Source organism: Chinchilla lanigera, unplaced genomic scaffold (genome assembly GCF_000276665.1).
Source record: "Chinchilla lanigera isolate Chin_1 unplaced genomic scaffold, ChiLan1.0 scaffold00046, whole genome shotgun sequence".
Taxonomy (NCBI): domain Eukaryota; kingdom Metazoa; phylum Chordata; class Mammalia; order Rodentia; family Chinchillidae; genus Chinchilla; species Chinchilla lanigera.
Genome location: NW_004955447.1, coordinates 13,846,801 through 13,864,110, shown reverse-complemented (window position 1 = coordinate 13,864,110; position 17,310 = coordinate 13,846,801).

Genomic DNA, 17,310 nt, shown 5'->3' with positions numbered 1-17,310 from the left:
GGACTGAGCCCAGCTAGGAGCACCTAGATGGAGCCAGCAGCTCCTCTAAATTCTGAGCTCAGCCAGCCCCTCTCCAAGATGGCTCCCAGCCCATCACTCTCTCCTATGGGATGACTGAGCTCTCAGCACTCACCCCAGCTAGTGTAGTCCTTCACATCCCCTGCTGCTTTTCTCTGTAGAGGCCTTTGGGGTTGCCAGCAGTCACTGTGTGTCCGCAGGTTTCAATCCCTCCACTTGCTTAGTGAGTCATGTCTCAGGGAGAAGGTGCTGCTAGCTACCTTTTTCTTCATTGAAGTTTCTCTCTACATTCTCTCCATGGACTTCAATTTGTGTTTCAGGTCCTTCCTGGGTCCAGGCAACCTGCTTCCATCTTTCTTGTCTTCTTTGAGTTGCTATATTGGTATCTGGACAACTCTCAGAGAGGCCTTTTCTCTGTTGCTTACCACTCTACCATCTTGGTGCTCCTCCAAGACTTTTTTTGTCTTTCTTTTGAAACAGGGTCTCACTAGGTAGTTCAGGCTGACCTTGAGCTCATTATGTAGCCCAGGCTGAACTTGGCTACATAGTGAAATCATGGCAATCCTCCTGGATTACAAACGCCACCACATTCAACTTTTTTTTTTTTTTTGAGACAAAGTCTTGTGTTTGTACTGCAGGTACTTTCTCTCACCTTGAACTAATTATGTAGCCCAGATTAGCCTCAAACTCATGGCCATCTGTCTGCCTCAGCCTCTAGCATACTGGGGTTACAGATGTGATTGGTGAATTTAATATTCTACACTAATTTTTGAAGTCTGATGAGTTTTTACACTTTTCTGCTCTTTCTTGTGGTGGTGGGAGAGGCACGACCCGAGGTACCCAACCCCTCACTGTCCTCACTGGAAATGCATTGATGTGTTTTTAAATCTATCTTACTGTGCATGGTTAATTTTACTCATTTTGGGTTTGTATTTGTGGTTAATTTTAAAATTAGATGTACATATCCTTGAATGCAGGAATTATTTCTTATCCAGAAAGTGCTGAAATAGCACATGGAACATATTGGGTTTTCCTTCCATTTATTTGCTATTCTTTTATTGACTACATATTCTGTGTTCTGTGACACACACTGTGCTAGTTTTGGAGATTCTGCAAAAACAAACAGACAAACCAACAAGGTTTGTACTTATCAGGTATTCCCATGAGGCCTTATATTTCCCAGCCTCCAGTGCAGTTGGCCAGGGTCGTGGGACCAGTCTGGCCAGTGGCTGGGAATGTGCTACTCCCATTCTCTTGCACCCTGATGTGGCACCCTGGGAACCAAACGTTGAGCAGATAGTAACATGATGTGAATCTGGAGCTCTGAGTCATGAACAGGGCGAGCTGAGAGCCTCTACCACCCTCATCAGGCTTTGTGTGAGAGAAAAATAAACTTTGTTGCTGTAAGCCATGATTTTGGACTCTTTTCCTACAATCAAACCTGTTCTAGCTTGAGACACTGCTCTTAAGCAGGTCATGCAGTTGTCATGAGTGCATGTATGGTTAACTTTTGGATATATGCTGGGAAATAGAGTGACGTGTGGGGCTGGAGGTGCTCTGTGGATGAGAGTGAAATCTGACTGGTTTCTCTGGGCGTTGGGCTTGGCTTTAACTGCCTCTGAGTTTGGGTAAAAGTACTCAGCCTCACAGGGCAGGACTAGCTATTTCTCCTGCTCTAACTACAGTTCTGTTTTGTAAGCAGCTGTGAGATCAGGAGAAACAGAGAAATAAGGACGGTCACATCTTTATCAAAAGAAGTACTTTTCTGTGACTTACTGGCCTGACCCTCACAACGCTACACTTCAAGTAGCAGATGGAGGCAAGAAGGGCCATTATCCCCTGGCTCATACATAAATTTTTCAGTCTGTCTTCAGGGAAACACAAGAATTTGTCACAATGCTTTCATTACTCTCATGAAGGATATCTTCCCTTTAGAAAGAGAGCCCTCAGTACTCTCCAGTTCGCACTAAACCTTCTGTGTTGGATATTGCAGCTCAGGGCAATCTTTTCTTAAAAGTCTTTCCAATTCTTTGCACAAAGTTATCAACTTCCCCTTACATGCTCTTTCCCCACCACAGATACACTTCTGTTCTACTTATTATGTGGTGTTTTATCATCTAAACAGGTGGTTCTGCTCTACTGTATTGCACATTCCAAATCAAGAAGGTCTTTTCTTCATTATATCCTCTGTGTCTAAACCAGAGCCCAGCACTCCATAGCCACTTAATAAACAACTCTTAAATAACAGAATGATAAGCAAGCAAATCCTTTAGTGTTGCTCAGTGCTTCCTGGTAAACAGGACTTGGAAATGAACAAGATGGTGCTACCACTCAAATCAATTTGCTGTTGCTCTAATCTCCCACCCCTTTCTTTTCTTTTAAGAGATGCACCATTCCCATGTGACTTCCCATGCTTTTACATTACAGAAATCAGCTCTAGCTTCTTAGCTTGTTTTGCAATGGAATTAGGAGGTTTAATGCATTCATATTGCTAAAGAGCTTGGGATCTGCTTAGGAAAGTCACTTTAGAATGCCTAAGTGCTGGTATCATAATATTTATGGAGAACTGATGAATAGAATTCTTAAAATAGTCTTGCTCATTGTGGTATCACTGAAAACATGCTATGCTAAATCCCATTTGTCTTGGATATAGGATTTCCAGAAGATGAATGGAAAGAGGAAATTAGTGGATTTTGCAGTGGATTGCATAAGAAGAAATGGTTTCGATGAAGGTCTCTTTTCTTAAAGGGGCAAATGCTAGGAAATTTCCTTTAGCAATAACTATGCGACCCTGGTAATTACAAGTGTAATAAGCAGGCAAGTCCCATAGTCTGCCAGCCAGAGTCGGTGAGGACCACCTGGCCTTGAAGTCTGTCCTGAGACAACAGAAAAACCGTGGAGGCTCCTGCCCAGAGCCCCTGAGGTCAGGCCTCCCATTTATGGTTATCCCATTCCCTGTGGGATAGGATGCTTCATTCTTTTTTGTGGGAAGTTGGATGGCCTTTGGTATTTGTGTCAGGCATTGGTTAAAAACAAAACAAAACAAAACAGAGCAGACACAAACATCTTCCAGACAATGCTGGTTAAGGTGGACCTCACATCTTCATCTGGGAGAACTTGGAGAAGCCAGACGGAAGACTGGACAGGCTGACAAATATCAGGGCACCTCTGTGAGTGACACTGTTCTCTTCTTTATCTTTCTCCAGTTGCCCCATGAAAACTGGCAATATACACATTTACACACGTGAGAAAACTGTGGGCATGATTGAATCATAAATGAAACAACTTGTAAACTTTAATTTAGTTGCATTTTTTTCTTGGAAAGATTGGAAGTGAAAAGACTATTTGTATGTAGTTTATCTGTTCACAATTTTAGCAGTTTGTCTGAATTTCTATTCTGCAATCATCTACTACTCTTTAGAAACTTTTCATGTCATGTTAAAAAAAACTCTCACAACCATAAAAAGAGCAGAAGTAGATACTGCTATTTTGTAAGGACTTGGTATCATTATTTCAGCACATCAGAAACCCTCTACATATAGCATGATTTCTCCTGAAATGATACAAATATTAGAATATTTCAGCAAGGAATAGCATTGTCATAAGCATTTCATTTTAAAAGAGAATCTGAACCTTTAATTTCTCATTTCTCTTCTTTCTAAGGTGCTAAGTAGGGCAAGTTTGATGTTGATACTTATAAGAGCACAATTCCCTTACTAAAACAGCAGCATAGCCTTCTGGGTAATATGGCAAATTACAATTTAAGAGGACTGGGTTCTTTCAAACTCAATGGCTGCCTGACCTTGGTTATCCCATTTACCCTCTCTGAGCCTCAAGTTCCTCATCTATAAAGCTGGACTCATAATGATCTTGCATTACACACTCCTCTGAGGATTATAAAGGAAAGGAAGTACACAAACTGGGAAATTTTTATTCTTTATAGTCTTCAACTGAGGGTTCCTAGCAGATCAATGAGGGGATACAGAGTAGGACTTTAGAAAGAATGGTTAAACTAAAAGTTGTGCAGAAAGTAAATATTTATATATTAGCTTATGTAACCCTATTATTTTCCAATATGTATTTGGAAGGTTTTCACAGGAAAGAACAAATGGCTCAAATTCATAGGAATTTCATTTGTGAATCCTGAACCTTTAATTTCTCACTTCTTTTTTTCTAAAGTTTGAGGTGAGGACAGTTTGTTATCAATACCTACCAGAGCACAATTCCCCTGATATTCAACTTCAGGGAGAATTTTTCTTTGGTCAACAATTTGGTCAGACTATTTTTAATTCTCCCACTCACTGGTAAGCTGTTACATGACCACACTATAAGACTGCATCTACATTCAAAAAGCCACTGGACACTACTTACCTCGATGCATGACCTCACTGTGACACTGAAGTTTGGCTGGGCTGTGACTCCGCTAGAGTTGATTAGTAAAGAGGAACTGAGTGGAGGTGTGTTTTTGGAGGAGACATGGTCTTCATTTAGCACAGTCACAGTTCCTGTTATCCATGGATGTTGATTCTCAGAACTAGACCAAAAGGACATTCTTATAATGAAATCAACAAGCATCCTATAATCTTTGGAGACCACCACAACCTCACCTTTAGAATAGACTGTTGTCTATGTTGATCAAATTCTCTTAAACTAAATGTGATCAAGGTGAGAGATGAATCATTTAAAGAGAATAAATTAATTTAAACCAAAAAGATTTAATAGGGCCTTCTGGGTCATATGAGATAACAAATTGCAAGCAGGTGTTTGTATTGTTGATCTATTAACAGTTATGGGTAAGAAATAGCTTCAGATACTGGAATGTTAGTAATTAAGCAACCTATGTAGGAAAAACCACTCAATCAAAGTAAGGGAAAAGAAGAATAAAAAGATGGTACTTTGAGGATTAAAGATCTTGTGGGTAATGAAACTATTTAGGCTATTAATTGGCTAAAGCATGGCAGAAGTACTGGGTAGAAGGATTTAAAAAGTTACAGGAAAGACAAAAGAAAATACAGTGAATGGAAAACAAGTTAGAGTTTATGACTTATGAAAGACCGATAGAAGTATATTGAGAATTGCTGAGAATGTTTTGTATTATCTGATGATGGAAAAATTGCTTTAACTGTGTATTTAATGCAGTCCTATTTTATAACAAAAACTGGTAGCATTACCTTTTCTGTGTGCAGAAAATGATGTAGTGCTGTATCCTATCATCAAGGGCTCCTGACATCAGTGATGCCTTGGCTTTGGGGCAGTGGTGGTGGAGACTGTGGCGAAGGGTTGGCTGATGGTTATGTTTAGAAGAGAGAGGATGAGCTTTCTGATCTTTTCTGCTCAAAATTCTTGGCTTTATGTAAATTTCCATACGCCACTTTTCAGGACATAATTACATTTGGTTTCCTTGACTAACAAATCACACAAGAGAAGCTCATCAGATGGGAGCAGAGGTATTTCAAAGCCTAGAAATGCACAACTCATTCCCACAATCACACTTCTTCTATGAGCTTTTGGTGCCCTATTGCCAATTCCAGCAGCACAAACTTCGTACAGCTGACATTTTCTGACTCAACTCTTGCTATAATTGAAATTACTTTATTAAACAAGCTCGAATCATTTCAATTACTTTGTGGCCTGGAGAGCTGGTGGTGTACATGATGACTGCATGCTGATTAAATTAGAACTCGTACACCCTGGAAGAGATGTGCATACCAGAAAATGGCTTTCTCTTTCTTCAATATAAAAAAGCTACCTCTAATTCATATTCACTGAATATATCCCTTTGGGTTGTATATTAATATTCATAAGATAAACCACATAGCTAAAGCAGAAGATTAAAGTCAAGTCTCTTAATAAAGAAGCAAGAGTAATGACTACAGTAAAATCTCCAAAATGCCATTATCCCCCCGAAGAGTGAACACTACTACTGTACATGTGCTGAAGTCGAGCAAGAGAACAATAAAAAATGAATTACTGCAGTGATTTGGATTTTAGGATCCGCTGGAGAGGAATGAGCAAACACAAACACTTAGGCCAGTGGAAAAGAGTATCAGGATCAGACGATGTACAAAGCAGCAACTTAAGAATGGTGTTTACAACGCACTCTATTTTGTTAAGAGAATAGCTTTGCATTACAGGAGAGAGCACTGAACTTGTTTCCATTAAACAGACTGTGTGGTTTTCTCTCAGATTTAGTATTGAATTCTGAATGTTGGGGATAAATACATCACTCATCAGAGCTGCCCACATAATTCCTTCCAGTTTATCGACTGTACTTCTCCATGTTGTCCACCCGTGCTAGTCTTGGTGAGCAGGAGAAGAAGCATCAGCGTGGGCCAGCCCCCTGTTTTTCTCCTTCCCTTCCTCCCATAGACATCTTCTGAGGGCCCACTTACTGCTGGCTGCTTTTTTAGGTGCTTCCTGCCCTTATGAAGCCCATATTTCACCAGTAGAGCAAAACCTAGGGTCTAAATCCATTGCAAATTTCAGACAGTGGGCAGTGGTATGAGAAAACACTGGTAACGGCCCAGGATGACTGGCTTTGAGGTATCGGGGTGGTGCCATCTTAGATAGGGAGGTTGGGGAAGGCCTCTCTCTAGGGAGGGGGATTAGAGAAGAGAATACTTGCATGTTAGCACTATTATCATAATAACAATGCACTTGCATATCATGCTTTACATGATATGGAGCACTTTCAAAAAATATAATGTTGAATCTTCATATCAATTTTGTGCAACCAGAATTATGATCTCAATTTTCTAAATAAAACTAAGACTGCCTGAGTGGCTTGTTCCAAATTAGGTAGCCAAGGTATGGCAGGATGTAGGTCCGTGGCTTGTAGTACAGAGATAACTTTACTATGACAAGGAAGATTAGGGGATTTAAACAAAATCTAAAACCTTGCTGTCATAAAAATATTAATTTTGCGTGGTTCCTTTCAGAGCATGTGTATGCATGAATGCATGTAGAGATTAAAAAAGATTTAAACTCTTTCAAAAGTTTATTACTAAGTATATTAACATTTGATCAAAACCAATTCATAAAGGAACTGTGAGTGTCATTTCTATAATTTACAACTAGGATGTGCCCTTCACATCCCAGGTCCTAAGTGAACCCTACAAGTTAGATCATTTCAAGCACCTTCTAGCAGGTTACAGGTAGAGGGTAAAATGGCAGGCTCTGTTCAGGCCTGTATTTCTCACAGCCATGAAGAAGAGGATAAGAGAATGAGGTCCCTGATATAATGTACTGGCAAAGCACATGTTTCTGTAATTGGATCAATTTAACAATGTGATTTAAGTGTTCTTTTATTTGAAATACTCTGTACTTTGCATGGCGGCCATCAATTTCTACTTTTGTATATTTTTAAAAAAATCATAGGTGCCATACTGCACTAAATGGCTTGATTGTCAAAACATCCCTTTGTCTCAGAAAGCTTATCTTGCTTGTTCTAGAGCTTGAACCACCTGTATTCTCATTTCTATTTTCTTCAAGGGTCCTTTTCTATCAAAATGAACATGAGTAGCCAGGTGTGGTGGTGCATGACTATAATCCCGGCACTCTGAGCGGCTGAGGCGGGGGATCACCTGGGCCAGTTGGCAATTTAGTGAGGTCCTGTGTCAAAATAGGTAAAAAGGGTGGTGTATTGTTCAGTACAAAAACACTTAGTTCAATTCCCAGTATTGCAAAGAAACAAGACACGACATCGAGGCAGAGGGCACATCATACCCAGGCCTGGAGACTGACAGTGACCGAACAGAGAGACAAAGAGGAGGAGCGGGCAGCTTGTGGACAGAGGCATCATCCCAAAGAGGGTCAGTGCCACGGGGTGTGCAAGCTTCGTCCTTAGGATGAGAGGACCATGAATGGCTCTGGGCAGGCCACAGACAAATTTCCTTAGTTCCTCAAATCACTTTGTTGGTCCCATTGTCTTTTTAAACTTCCTGTCCTGTGGACTGTGTGAGAAAGTGCTTGTGTTCACTGTGTGGGGAGGTGTTTTGTGCTCAGCTCTAAAAAGTATTAATAAGTAGAGCCAAAGCCATTTCCTCTTCCCTCCTGAGCACAGTTTGTACTGTTTCTGGGGGAATTTGACAAGTGTTGAGCATCTATATTCATGTTTTCAAATGTGTCGGGATTCAGTGCATTCACAATTGAGTGTTGCAGCGTTTATCCCAACTTTTTATTTTTCATTTTTTTATCCCACCCTTTCAGAGGCCTCCACTTTCCCTTCTTCCATCGTCTCATCTCACTCTCAGAACGCAGCAGTTAAAGTCAGTGCCGCACCAACACTGGGAAGTAACAGAGACTTCTCTGTTGTCATTTGGAGTCACACTGTGCTAAGTCATAGTTGTGAAGAAAATTGGAAAGCTAGATTTCAGGGTTGAACACTGGCTCTGCAGTAGGCACCTTCCTGTGGAGATTGATATCTGTTTTTTTTGAGGCAAAGAGGGATTAGTAAAGTATATTGGACTGTGTGTTAGAGGACTCGAGGCCTCACAATGCTATAATGGTTTTATTTCAAAATAAAAGTCATAGTGATGCAAGGTGATAGTTACTGTTGTGGTTTGTGCCTGGATGTCCCCTTAAAGCCTCATGCAGTCATAGGGTGGGCTTCTAGAGTTTATGATTGATTCATGATCCAATGCTGGGATTATGGGCATGAGCGGTACATCTGCCCTGAGTAGGCAGCTTTCATAAAATATAAAAGAGGGAAAGAGGTTCCCTTGTTGCTGCTCCTCCCTTTTGCTCTTGCTGCTTTTGCTGTTTTCTGCTGTCATGAACTGTTGCCCCTCTGCCATGTGCCACCCTACCTTGGAGCCAGCCAAGTATGGACTGAAACCTTCACAAACTGTGGGCTAAATAAACTTTTCCTTCCTTAATTCTGGGCATCGGGTATTTAGCCTCAGCAACAACACAGAAGTAACTGAGACAGAATTTGGTACCTGAGAAGTGGGGTCATTGCTGTGACTGTGCCTGACCCTGTGGTTCAAGAGCCTTTGGGAATAGCTTGTGGGGAGAGTTTGGAAAGGTTCAGAGATGTCGCCTGAAAGAGTAGAGCTGGAAAGTCTTAGGCTGTTCTGTGTGGGAGAGTCTGGTCAGAGCTAAGAAGACCAGAAGGCTGCTAGAAATCCTGCCAGTAAAGACCAGTTTTGGGAGGTTTCTGCTGGTGAGAAGGACTGAATTGGGTGTTGGACTCCAGACGATGTGTGTTATGGCTTGGCAGAAATTTTGTCTGCATTTTGCTTGTCCAGAGACTTTGCCTGAGACTGAGATTAAGGGCAGCAGACTGATTAATCTGGCAAAAGAAAGTTCAGGCAGTCAAATGTCAGGGCTGTGGCATGGCTATTGTTGGGGGGCTTTAACCAGATTTATGTTGAGACTCAAGAACAAAGAGCCCAGCAGGATGACTTAAAATGCTGTGAGTTTGGCCAGGAAAAATGCTCCAGTAAAGCTGTGTACTGTAAAGATACAGCTGAGGAGATCTGGATTGCTGAGAAGGAACAGGAGAATAGAAAAAATGTCCTGAGGGCATCACAAGAAGTAGCAAGTCTCCACCCTTTGCAGCCTGAAAAAAAAAAAAAAAAAATTAAAGGCTTCGCTTTGAGAAGAAAGCTACAGAGCACCGTATTCCAGAATGGCAGCAGCCACACTATGTTCCAGAATGATGGCGGCTGCACCAGGTTCCATAATGGTGGTAGCTGCACCATGTTCCAGAATGGCAGTGGCATAGAGAATTTGTTCTTCAGAATCAGGTTCAGAGTTCTCAGTGATCCAGACACCTGACCCCTACAACCAAGAGAGAAGAAAGCCTGGCTACTGCTCTAGCTGGCAGTGGACCTTGGCATCATTCTTGTGGCACTGGTTTTAGGTGCATGCAGAATGCAAGACTTTGGAGGTTGAACAGGCTTCTACCCAGATTTCAGAAGATGTGAGAGGCCAGGCAATGTGCTCCTGAGAGGACAATATGGGAAGCTGTGAGGGTGAAGCCAAAGGTGCAGTGGAGACCCCAGAAGTTCGGAGAAGCCAGGCCTGTGGATTGTCTGAGGAAAAGTGCAAAGAGGGAGCAGAAGGGGCCCAAGAGAGAAGCCTGCAGTTACAACCAACAGAAATGCCGTAGAGGTGGAGCTCACAATTTGTCACAGATTGCCTTGGATGTTGAATATGGAATTACAGGACTTAATGTTTGCCCTGCTGGATTTTGGACTTGCTTTTGTCCCAATGCTTTGTATCCCCCTTTTTGTACCGTTGGGAATGGTAATGTTTATCTTATACCATTGAATGTTAGAAGTGTTTAACTTTTCATTTGTATAGGAGCTCACAGATAAGAGTTTGCCTTACATCTTGGAGGAGACTTGGGACTTGGACTTTTCAGCAATCCTGAAACTGTTAGGACTTTGGCAAATATTAGAGATATACTAAAACAACTTTTGCATAAGAGGATGTACATGAGTCTTTGAGGGGCAGGGGAAGAATGTTATGGTTTGTGTCTAGATGTTCCCCCAAAGTCTCATGCAGTCATGGGCCAGGCTCTTAGTTTTTGATTGATTCATGGTCCAATGCTGGGATTACAGGTGTGAATGCAATTTTGTCTCAGCAATGAGGAAAAAGTAACCAAGACAGCCTCATGTCTATATATGATTATATACCTGGACAGTCCTAATTTATGAAAGAACTCTGGATCATTCCAAGGTGAAACTATCAAAGGGCAAGAGGTTAAGAATCTTGTTCCAGGGGGCTGGGGATTTAGCTCAGCGGCAAACGCGCCTGCCTGGCAAGCGCAAGGTCGTGAGTTCGGTTCCCGGTACCGGAGAAAAACCAAAAAAAAAAAAAAAAAAAAAAAGAATCTTGTTCCAGATTGCACACAGGAGAGGGACCTGGCTTTGAACCAGGTGATCCATCTTCTCAGACACTGCTTCTGACCATGTCCCTCAACCCCTTTCCTTCAACAAACCAACTTTAGGCAAATTAAGATCTCAATCTTCAGTATAATATTGAAGTTGGGTTAAATTACCTCAAAACCTACTTACATTCTGTAAATAATCTTCCTTTATGACAAATTATTAGCAGTGCTGCTATTTATATAAGGTCATTATTTATGTTTGGTTTTCAATAACCCTTTTATAGGAAACACTAAGGAATCAAGTCAGATGGGTAGGCTATAGTGAGTGATAGGACAGGAATCTTTAAAATTTCAGACAACTGCTGGGAGTGGTGGTGCATGCCTGTACTCCCAGCATTTGGGAGGCTGAGGCAGTAGGATTAAAATTTCAAGGCCAGCTTGTACAACATTATTAAGTTTAATGGCAGCATGGACTAGTAGTGATACCCTGTCTCAAAAAAGACAAAAACAAAAAACAAACAAACAAAACAAAATAATATAACCACAACAAAAAATTTACAGAGCACGGAGCCTGACGTAGCTGGATGTGGATCCCAACTGTGACACTCACTAGATGCGACAATGTGAAAAAGACCCTTAGGTTTTCGAAGCTCCAGTTCCTTTATCTGTAAAACTTGTATGATGATGCCTGCAGAGTTGTGTCAAAATTAGAGACAGTTTACAGTTACAGGGAATTTCAGGTTATCATGGGTATTCAACACATTTTATCATCATCATCAACAGCATCAGAATGCATAACATTGATGGTATGGTATTAATGATAGAAGGATATGCTATATTTCCACGGTTGTCTGCTAAGAAATGCTGAACAAAAATAATTAGTTCATTCTCACTGGGTGAGAACTGGGTACATTCATTGATCCAATAAGACACCTATTTTATGGCAATTTTTAGACCACGGATTTACAAAAACAAAGTCTCCACGATCACATAACCTGTGAGCAAGTGTAATGAAAGTGAGTAATCCACTATAAATCATGTCTGTGTGGCGAGGGCAGCGGAGAACACGGAAGCGAGGTACGAGGAGAGAGTGTGGGTTTGGGGTGGGGGTGGACTCTCTCATTAGGTGACATCGAGCAGCGATCTACAGGGCGGAACGGACCGGTGGAGCTGACACTTGGGGAAGGACCACCCAGGGGAGGGAGCAGCATGTTGCAAGGCCCCGAGGTGAAATGTGCTTTGATGCTTCAAGAAGAGCAAGAGAACAGCAGGCCTGGAGTGCTGTGCGCTCGCGAGCTTTAGGAGGCGGCTTGAAGCGGCAGCGAGTGCACGGTGTGTCCAGCCCTGAGGGCTGTGAGGTTTTGGCCTTTTCTCTGAGTGAGACTGAAGCCAGGAGTGACACTTAAGAACACGGGCATAACCCGACTTATATTTTTCTCTGGGAGCAGCATTGAGCATAAGTTGCAAGAGTAGAAACAGAGAGATATATCAGGAGGTTATTAGAACAAATGGGATAATCTCACAATGGTCTTTTTTAACAGTTCAGATCATTTTAACAAAAGAGTGGCAGTGGAAGAGACAAGAAGTTGCAGAATCTTGGGTAAATTTCCAAAGTCAAACTGATATGCTTTGCGGATAAATTAGTACACGTGAGTGGGGGAGGAATAAAAGATTGTTCGTGAGAAACTGGAAGGATGGAGTTGACATTTGCTGAGGAGGAGATGAGTGTGGGAAGAGTAAGTTTGGTGGTGGTGGTGGGGGGCTACAAATCAGCAGTTCCACTTTGAATATATTGAACTGGGCCATACTGAAAGATTTCAAATGGAGATGCCAAACAGTTTTCGAGCAAGTAGTCTGTTGTTCAAGGAGAAAAGAAGTGTAGAGAGAGAAATGTAGGAGACAGTAGAACTGGATGTGCTTAGACGTGGGCCTGGATGTGCTCTCCCACGAAGTGCTGGTGGACAAGAAGGTCAAGGCCCGAACCCTGGGTTGTGCCAGTGTTTGGGTGTTAGGAAGATGTGAGGAACTGGCGAAGGAGACTCATGAGCAGGCAGTGAGGGAGGAGAGCGGGCAGAGGTGAGGTGGAGCTGGGAAGTGAGTGCTTCGGTGAGAAAGTGTGCTGAATACTACGGATCGGGAGGGGGCCGGTGGACTTCACGTCATGGAAATGGCTGTTTGCTTTGACAAGGCGGTTGCAGGGGAGTTGGGGACTTAAATCCTGATTGTAGCAGGTTCAGGAAAAGGGAAAAAGGACATTTAGAATGTTTTGGAGGAGATTTGCTGTTGAGGGAAATAGAGACTTGGACGAAAATTTGTGGGGGGAACACTGGAGGTCAAGGGACTATTTTAAAGATGGAAAGTGGTATAGTTTTTTATATACTGCATACTGATGGGAATGATGGGAATGAGGTAAAACATTGTTTCAGCACAGAGAAACACCAGACTGAAGGGTAGAAATTGGAAGCTTTCACCCATCGAGTGACCGTCTGACTGACTGAGGCAGTTATATAGAGGCAGAAATGAGGATTCTTGGATGATTTTCCAGTCTTTCACCCATTTATCAAAGGATATTAGAAACATTTTTCAAACTAACTTATTTATGTAATGGGGAAGCAATGTGCTTTTACTTCTAAGTAACAGAACATTTCTAGTTTTGTTTTAGCCGATCAGGGAAACGGTGATTTCTTCTGCCAATAACATTCTAAGTCAAGGAAGGTCAGGAGGCACAGCAAAGCACAAAGCAAAGAATTTGAAGATGGAGTCAAACTCCGGATGCGAGCTCTCTGCTTTTTACTACTGGTATCTGTGCAACTTGGGGCAAGACCTTTAGGTTTCTGAGCTTCAAAACTCCCCTGTATAATCACAGTACTGGTGATGTTGATGTTTCAGGTTATTGTGATAACCTGATGCACCCGCCTGGAAAAGCTGCGTACTTGCTGGTGTACACAGACAGGCTTCTGGGCGCCAGCTGTGCACCTGTGCCATAGCCTCACCACCGCTGTTCTAGGGCCTCGGTAGTGAAAACCACCGCTGTGGTTTGGACTCATCCTCCAAAGACCCACGTGTTAGAGGCTTGGGTGTCAGCCTGCGGCACTCCTGGGAGGCGGTGGGATCTTCGGCGGAGAGGAGTTAGGTAAGCGGGGGTGTGTCCCTGAGCGGATACCCGGATGCTGGTCTCTTCCTCTTTCCTTTTGCTGCTCAGTTTTCAGGAGATGAAGACTTTCTCCACCACAGGCCCAAAGCAACGGGGTCAAGTGATCCCAGACCGAAACCTGCGAAAGCATGAACCAGAAGATATCTTTCCTTCTTGAAACCGATTTACCTCGGGTACTGCGTCACCGTGCTGCAGAGTGGACTAACAGTCACGACTAGGTGGCTCGCACAGCAGGTTCTGGAGGCAACACGTTCAGTATCAACGTGCCGGGCAATGCAGCATCTAGGAAGGCCTCTTTCTGGCTTGCAGCTGGCTGTCTTCTTGTTGCTTTCTCACACGACCTTTTCTCTGTGTGTGCATAGAGAGGAGGGGAGAAGAAACGCTGCCATCTCTCCTTTTCGTTTAAAGGCACATGTCCTATTGAAAAACAGCCCACTTTTATGACTCCAAATATAGTCACGTTGGAGGATTAGGGCTTTCACGCATGAATAGGGGCACAATTCAGTCTAAAGGAAGCAGAGTGTGCTGGTGGCTTACCAAGCTGTCTTCTTTCTTGAGCAGCAAACCACAGCTCAACAGCTCTTAACATCTCTCCTGAGGCCGGGATGTTGCCATGTCCACCCGACAATGTGCCTGCTATTTCCGTGCTGTTCTCAGAAACGGGCGCACTGAGCTGTCTCAAGTGCAAGGGCCCCCATTTGGGCAGAGTGGGCTTGCGAATGGAGGGCGTCAGGGGGTTCTTTGTAAGGGCTTCACAAGAATTGGAAATATGTTTTCTTCTGAAAACGAGGGAGAGAGCCTTCCAGAAATCAGTGCTTTTTGAAGACGTTTCCATCAGTGGTGAACAGGGAGTAAGGAACTGAAATGTAAGCACCATTTGTGGTTTGGGTTCTGCTTTCTTTTCTTTCCACTGTGGAACGCGGTGCCATGGGCACTGGTCCTTCGTAGGAGGAGGAGGTGCCTTCGTTCACATGGCTGTGAACTACGCAGTATGCTGGTAAATGGCACTGAAATCAGTGCATTCAGGAGGAGAAACACTTGGGCGAAACCTGTCACAAGCAAGAAGGAGAACATATCCTTATGTTTTAAACACTGCAGAAATTGTGTTCTGTGATTGATGGAGTTAAGTTTAGATAATTTCATTTGTCCCTCACAAATGCCATTTCTCAAAGTTGCACTTCCTTTCGATTTTAATTTTCCCTGTCCTATCCTCATCTTCATTTTCTGTTTGCCCTTAATCCCTTAATACTTGCTTCTTATCTTTGCTTGACTGTGCGGAATACTTAATATTTGGAGAAACTCTTTTTCAATTAGGTCTGCTATCTGTCAGGGAACAGTAAATAAGCATAGTATTATAGATTAGATTCTAAAAAGGCTATTTAAGTCACATTGGTGTGATTCATATTAATATTTGAGATGCCAAGGGGCTTCTGCAGCTCTGGAACTACTCAGAGGAGACTGTAATGTCTTAATCCCTGAAATGTGGATGAGGAAAGAGAGGACACTTTCTCTTTTACATGAGCAAAACTTGTTTTTACAAGGGCACCCAGAGTTGTGGGAACACAAAGCAAAAAGAGTGGAAGACACTTGATGTTTGGGGGTATATTTCCTATTTGCCTGCTCAGATTTCTCAAGTAATGACAACACCTACCCCCTTTAAAATCCATTGAGGCTTCCACACAAGCAATTGCAAACTATTTTTAAACAAGCCAGGGCCAGAGTATTAAACATGGCCAATAGCTATAAATCCTGGAGAAATAGAGTATGAGAAAAGCTGCAGATATTTATGCAGTGGTTTTGGTTCCAAAATCCCCATATCTTAAGGCATTTGAATATTTTTGGTTTACAAAGTACATCTACTTTTTTTTAACGTTAGCAATGTCTACATTTTTATAACTCCTACTAAGGTATCTTGTGTTCATTACCGTCTCCATAAAAGCTCGTGATTTGGTGGCAGTGGTACACTTTATGAGCTGTCATGGGATATGTTACGTATTATGTTAAAGCAAGCAGGGAGACGATGAAAAACAAATCATAAAGTTGTCCATTTTCCTAGACAATTTTACATCTGTTTTCCTCATTTTTTAACATTCTAGATGATATATATGTTTGGCATAGTAAGATGGTTGTGCTGTTTTTTCATGCTTGGTGCAATTAAGAACTATGATCTTATCAAAATGTACATTTTTACGGATTTTCTTTTTAACCAAATATAGTAAAGAGAAGACTGAAATGCTCATTTTTGACTATGCCATGGACAACCTCTATAACTCTGAGCCATTTCTGAGCTTCTTTCTCTGTCAGAAAGGAATAATATTGCTAAGTTCTGTAGATCCAGATAAAACATAGACTGTAAGATATAACACAGTGAGGCGATGTTATTGGTACTTCTCAAATTGCCTCTGTGGGTGACTGCTGGGTGCAGTCTTCATTGTAAATTAACACATCGGTATTTTAGCTTATAAATCCATCCATGCAGCACAATCCCAGTTGGATCTGGTACTCCTTAAGAAAACTGGGTGCAAATGAAAGGAACATCATATGGAAAGCTAAACCTAAAGACTTTGATCCAGTTGTGAAGGTATCCTGTACTTTTGCACATAAATGATCACCATCACCAAAATTAAAAGTTAAATATTAAATTGTGATCAAGTGTTTATAATGAATATGATAGTTAAATAGTTAATGGCTTCACTTATAGAAATCTTTAAAATCTATCATAAAAACTTAAATTACAACAGACAAAAAGAACAAAGGACATGAATAGGTAATTTATTAAGCCATAAAATTAATGATTATAAGTGAGAAAAAGCCAAATTTAATTAGCTACCACAGAAATACAAGTTAAATTCAAATACCATTCCTCTTTATCATGGAAAGATTAAAAATATAGTATTTAATATTTGATCATATATTTAACACTAACGATTGCCGTAGCACCTTCATGATGGTGCCCAGATAGTACAAGATGGAAAACTTCTTTGGAGACATGCATTTCGGAAAGTGGACAAATGTATCATGCTATTACTGCCATGCTGGGCAACGTGGCCCAGAGACAGGAGACGGATTTTGGATTGTCCACCTCAGCTTGGATTCTCAGCACTAGCTTGACCTTGCCTCCAGCTTGACTCTAAGAAGCTTGCTAGTTTCTTAAACTTTCTGAGCTTCTTATTTTTCGTCTATAAAATGAGGATCATGGCTAATTTGTATTTATTGCGAAGATGCAGTGAAATAAAAAAATGCTTCTAGAAGAAAGTAGCTGCTTGAGAAAGTAGGTATCACAGAGGCAGACATAGAGCTG